This window comes from Geotrypetes seraphini, chromosome 3, assembly GCF_902459505.1.
Source record: "Geotrypetes seraphini chromosome 3, aGeoSer1.1, whole genome shotgun sequence".
NCBI lineage: Eukaryota > Metazoa > Chordata > Amphibia > Gymnophiona > Dermophiidae > Geotrypetes > Geotrypetes seraphini.
In genome coordinates, this window is record NC_047086.1 from 345,476,872 (window position 1) to 345,483,468 (window position 6,597).

The following is a 6,597-nucleotide window of genomic DNA, read 5'->3' on the forward strand; positions in this document are numbered from 1 at the left end:
CAGTAGCAGACTATGAACCTTTCCTTCAGGAACTTGTTCAAACATTGTTTTTAAACCCAGTTATGCTAACCGCTGTTACATCTTCTGAACATGAGTTCCAAAGCTTAACTATTCATTTGAGTGAAAGTAAACATGTCCTCCTGTTTGTTTAAAAGTATTTCAATGTAACTCATTGAGTGTCCCCTAGTTTTTGTAATTTTTGAGAATACAAAATTGATTCACATTTATCCATTTTAAACTACTTATGAGTGCAAATAATGTGGAGAGGGGTGCAGTTGGAACCCAAGCACAGTACTGGATAGAGCTTTGGATTCTTGCCCAGAAATAGCTAAGAAGAAAAAATTAAAAAAATTTAAATTGAATCAGGTTGGGCAGACTGGATGGACCATTCGGGTCTTTATCTGCCGTCATCTACTATGTTACTATGTTATCATATGTCTTCTCATGTTTGATGAAAGTCATTGAATTCTTGCCCAGAAATAGCTAAGAAGAAAAAATTAAAAACATTTAAATTGAATCAGGTTGGGCAGACTGGATGGACCATTTGGGTCTTTATCTGCCGTCATCCTCTATGTTACTATGTTATTATATGTCTTCTTATGTTTGATGAAAGTCATTGAATATGGGGGAGGGAGGGTTATGGGATCTGAATTAAATTTTAATAGGATATTAAGTGATGTATTTAAATATAAATTGATGTTATATGCTGTTGCATTTATTGTAAGTTTTAAAAATGAATAAAGAATATTTAAAAAAAAAACCTACTCAGAATTTTGTAGACCACAATCATAACCTCCCTCAGCCATTTCTTTTCCAAGCTAAAGAACTTTAACCGCTTTAGCCTTTCCTTTTAAAAGAGGAGTTCCATCCTCTTTACCATTTTGGTCACTCATTCTTTGAATCTTTTCTAATTCCGCTATATCTTTTTTGAAATACAGCCACTAGAATTAAATGCAATATTCGAGGTGAGGTCGCACCATGCAGCAAGATGAGATGGTGGTCTGGAGGCAGCAATTTTTGTGCTTGCATTTGCACCGTGTGGCCACACTGCTCTCATAGCCCTTGGTACGGCAATAGGGAAGGTCAATGGTAAAGGGAGGGGGCAAGTAGAGGAATTATGGGGGTAGAAAGCCAGGATGTAAATTAAATGGTTTAGACTACACAGATTATTTTGTGAGTCAAAGACAGAGGTCTTACCTTTACTGAATTAGATGAATTAATTGCCATCTTCAATTAAACTGCACTTACAGGAATTTAGCCATATCTGTACAGTGCTGTGTATGCCTGATAGTGCCTGACAGTACTTACACATTAATATTTTACATCTCTAGCTATTAGTGACAAGACTTTGGGTTCCAGAGATTACCTCCACTTCAACTAAGGTGGCTGCTGTGAGGGTTGAAACTAAAGAGATTGGGAGGTGTCCTACTGATTATGGCACTGCAACCCAAAGGAGGTAGACTCCAATTAAACTGAAAAGAAGCAAGGAAGAAACTGCATATCTTGTCCCTCCAGTTCCCATATAACTTGTAATCAACCTAACCATTTCATATCTTCTTCTCTGGCTAGGGCTCTCATCTGCTTGGCTGCCATTTTCTACCACTGTCAACAAGTCCCAGTAAGATCATAAATAAGCACTCGAGACAGTCAGCCCCACGCTTTTGCAGCTTTAGGCCAGAACTGGGAACCCCCCCCCCCACCCCCCCAACGTTTCACACAACACCGTTGGGGGGAGGAAGATCTCGCTGCCCAATGCAAAAACAGCTCCTCTTTTAACTGACAACCGGAAAAGCAAACGGAGCAGGGCGAGAGCAGCGTCCAATGAAAAGAGCGTGTACAGTAGCCAATCAGGAGGGTGTCCCCCGACAGCCAATGGGAAAGTGGGTTACATCTCAACTTGAGGAACTGGCTTACATGTGAAGTTGAGGAACTGGCTCTGGTTTCGAGTTGGCTGGCAGCTCTGCAGTCCCGCACAGAGGCTCCTGACACCTCTGCGCTCGCTGCAAGCCTGCAGCTAAGGCCACCATCTCAGCGGAGGGATATCTCGGGCTCTTCTCTCTCATTTTTTTTTTTTTTTTTTTTTTTTTCCCCATGCATGGAATTAACTTGACAGCAGAGCGCTGACAGCATGACTTAGATCAGAAATGAAACGAGCTGAAGTCTGCGGGGAACGCAAGGTACCGTCTCTTCCTGTGTGCTCTCTGGGATGCGTGCGCTGTCAGAGGAAGGGTTTGTTTGTTTGTTTGTTTAATTGGTAAGGGAAGGTTATGAATCACCCTATAGTACTCCGCCAGGAAATATACGCGTTAAGTTAGCAATAATACAGGGCAGGAAATTAAAATTTCAGTCCTCCCGAGCCACATTTTTATTTGGCTTTCCTATGCACTTGTTGCAGGTCTGCAGGAGGGAGGCAGAGGGTCAGTTAATTTTAATGGCCTTGCAAAGGGCTTGGCTTTGAAAGAGTTGCGAAGTTGTGTGTGTGTATGTAGCTTTTTTTTTTTTTTTTTTTTACACCCTTGCTTTCTGTAAATACTGTACAGGCGAGCAGGCGAGGCCTCTTCTCTGCTGCAAGACTTCCCAGTAATGCCGTGGAAAGGGGCTGACATATGGAATTTATGTACTTCGCCGATGGTGTCCTGAGTTATAGATTCAAAGGGAACACTAAAGGTGAGGTTATTTTACAGCAAAATAAAGCAGAAAGCATAGGATCGACGGAGAAAATTCTCTGACTCAAATGCATTTTGCCTAGTGCGTAGGATATTCTTTATTTCTAATTATGGTGGGAACTACTTGGTGTCACATTGAGACATGGCTTAAAGAAATACTTCTAGTAAGTTGATTTGTTTATGAAGCTAGCGTTAATGTGCTTGTATGATATCCCTTATTTTTAAGATATTAAAAACTGAGGGAAAGAAAAAATTGACAGACAAGATATGCCTTTTTTATTTTTTTTTCTTATAATGGAATAGTTGGAAGGTAAAGTAGATCTATCAGTAAGGAGATGAAACTGGCCCTGGATAGTCCTACTGTTGTATGGGGGGGGGGGGGGGGCTGAGGAGGACTAACCCCCCCTAAATATGCATTTCAGGGTTTAATTTCTTTATTATTATAGATTATAGGGGGGATATAACAAATACTGCTTTCACTGTGTCATAGTAAAGTATAAACATAGTTAACCTGCTGTACTTTACCATGGAAGGATTATATTGGGCAGCCTGACCCAGAAGTTTAGGATAAACAAAACAGGGTGTGTTTCATTGACACCATGTCAGGATGTTTACACTGAGAAAAGGGATGTCTTGATCCTTGTCTAGTCTGTGCTTTTAAAAAAATAGTTTCATTTGTCCATCTATTGTATATCTTGGGAGCGGAACTTGATCATCTGTCTGTAAACAGACTCAACTATTTGGCAAGTTATCACTGGTATTGTATGATGGGGCCTTTCCATTTATGTTTTGTATGTCTTGTGGACAGCAGGGCAGTTGTGTGGTTTTGTTACTTGTGTACAAGTCAATTGTGAGAGACCTTTTATTTATTTTTTCTTGCTCATTTTGGCTTTTATGTATTTATTGGTATTTATTCACAGCTTTTATAAAGAGATTCACCCAATGTGGTGTACAGCACGTATTCCTTGACATAGATCTTAAAATTTGGGGGGATGATGTGGCAGTTAGTGTGTTTTTTTAAGCCACTGATAACTTTAGGCAGAACTAAGCTTGGGCATTCAATGCCAAGTTATGCCCAGGTCCTGGCATTGAATATATGGGTCAGCTATCAGTCTATAAGTTAGTTGAGTGCTGGCTGATATAACAGTGCTGGTACCCGCATAGCTAAGTGGGTAAAGATTTGACTGCCTTTTGCGCCTGCGTTACTGGTGACTCTGTCCTGGCACTAATTGCACAGAGCTGCGGTGGTCAGAGGGGATATTATCACTGTACGATTAAATGCTGCTGAATATCTGGGGATATCCTGCTAAGAAGGCTATTTATTTTTAGTATTGATATACCGCTTATAACTTAAGTGGTTTACATTCATCTGACTAACATAAATGGGTTTAAGTGGGCAGGAGCCTCTCCTGACTGATTAAACCCTATTTAATATCAACCCTCTTTGATAACCACATAACAATAGTAAAATAACCAAATAGAAGCAGAAATAAAATGTTAGCTGGTTATTATGTGTTTGAATTAAAATGTGACAGGAGGATGTGTAGGGTGCAAAATGTTTTTGGTTCTTGCCAGGCCAGTTTGCAGTAATGGGCTCCAAATCTTTCTTTGATTATTACGAGTATTATTTGCTTTAGATAATAACAATGTAATGTAATCTTCCTTGAAGACAACTGTGCTGCTTTTGTTGATTGTATAAAATTTCTTACTAATTTTGCAAAAAGATATTGAAGTGAGAGAGGAAACTGTATGGTGAATATTTGATTAGTATACAGAACTTACTAATGTCACATTTTCATGTTATGCTTGCAGCTTCTATTTATCTGTGGCCTAGTTGTGTATATTAGTTTAAGACTTTCCAAAGTATGGCAGAAGTAGAGTCTGCTGAACTCTAGGCCCCAGTCAGGCACGCCTTAGCAGGGCAGAAACTACACAGAGGCCTAAGGTTACTGAAGAAATGCAATGTGTACAATCCACTTCCTACAGACCAGTTAAATTCCAAGATAACACCATCTGGGAGCAGTGCATATTGTTAGCTTTGGTGCTTTCTTGCATCCAGAAGAAAAAAAATGTCTCGAGAGTGTTACCGTGCCTTTTCCTGGGCTCCCAATTTCCTTTTTGATTTATATTTCCTTGTGTTTTGTCTTGATATGTTTTATTAAATAATGTGGGGGTACCTTTTATTTCAACCACAGCCCCTTATGTTGACAGATGTCTTGGTTGTTTGATACTCAAATAAATAATAAGGTAGGCTACTGTAATTAGTATGTTCATAAAGTCCAATCTTACCAAATGCTAATTTAAACCTGTTGCATCACATATTTGGACATATTATATACTTATACTATTTCTAATAAAGTATAAGTGACATCTTGTGATGGATTATCAGAATACTGTCGGGGTCAATAGCTCTAGTCCTCATTGATCCAATTTCCATATTTATGGATTATTTTGAAAAATATAAGTGTATAGACATACTGTATATATGAAAAAAAGAGGTTGAAGCACATCAGCATAAATATGGAAATCAGATCTATGAGGACTAGTGCTGTTAGGAGCTATTGACCCTGATCACAAGATGTCACTTATACTATTTTTCTAATAAAGTATATGTCCATATAAGTGATGCAACAGGTTTGAAATAGCACTTGGTTGTTTGATAGTCACGCTTTGTTTAGCGGTGTGAGACCTTCCAGGAATTCTGGTGAAAAACGGTGATGACGGTTCAGATGTAATGGTGGCAGTGGTTAACTGGGAGGGGCATGATAAGGCGTGAAGTATTTTAGGAATTAAATATTGATCCAAATTCAAAAGAGAAATATTTTATGTGCAGAGTAGATTCTGTAAAACTTTCCCAGTTTATAGTTGCATAGTATGCGAGTGCAAGAATTGATCACATTTCCCCTAACAGTAATAGGCATTTCAGTGTGCAAAATATGATTTCTTAGATGACCATATTTAAAGATGAAAAAAAGGCAGCAGAAGTGTTCACCGAGTAAACTTCAACAGGTATTTCTTGTTCTTCAAATATAAAAATGAGTTGGATTACATGGTAACATACTAGGATGGAAGATAAAGACTAAAATGGACCATCTAACATGCCCAGTAAGGTGGTTTATAGTTGCAACTACTCCTCCCATATGCCTCATCCCTTCTGCGTTGTCTTAAAAATGGCAAAAATCATTTACTCAGTACTTGATTTCCAGCCTCCTTACTTTGGAGACATCCTCTGTGCACATTCCTCTCCTTTCTGATTTTTTTTTAAGTTCAACATTTGTATTGAATTTTAAGAATACAATAGCAGAAAGCAATACATATTACATAAACAACCCTTCAAACATAGGAGAATACAAAACTGTATATAAATGTGATCTATAACAGTGATATTCTCTAAAACCCTCCCAACAGTCAGTAAATCGAGCAATCAGGCAGTTACATAGAGTTTGATGGGTTCCCAAATTTTACCAAAGTGAGAATGATATCTAGTAAACCCCCGCGAATTCGCGTTTCATGGACTCAGTAATTTACGGTATTTTCTAACCACCACTTCCTGGTACTAAAGTCATGGTTACACCAATCAGGAATCAGGAGCTGCTTTGACACGCCAGATAGCGTATCAAAGCAGCTCCTGATTGGTGTAGCCTGACTTTAGTATCAGGAAGAGGTGGTTGGAAAATACTGCAAATGATTTTCAGAACTCGCCTGCACCCGAGCTGCCCTCTCCTTCCTTCGATCAGCCCCTTAAACTGCATTCATGGCTTTTCAAAATTTGCAGGTGTTCCTGGAACGGAACCCCCGTGAATTTCAGGGAAGTGCTCTATGTACTTTGAGTTAATATTGGCTTCATATTTATAAATGGTACAAACTGATTGCCACCAAAATTGAAAGTTTTTCTAGTTACGTAATATGTCTTGTAAGTGCAATAGCAGTT

At 38.9% G+C, this 6,597-nt stretch overlaps 1 protein-coding gene across 1 annotated transcript in view; it reads left to right on the top strand.

Annotated features, from left to right (window-relative positions):
- The first annotated feature begins 1,911 nt into the window (after positions 1 to 1,911).
- The window catches only part of TRERF1 (transcriptional regulating factor 1), a 274,217-nt gene continuing 269,531 nt past the window's right edge, over positions 1,912 to 6,597 (top strand). Inside the window, 2 exon segments of the mRNA XM_033937927.1 lie at positions 1,912 to 2,177; positions 2,541 to 2,667. The gene's annotated coding sequence lies outside the window, so the exon portion shown is untranslated.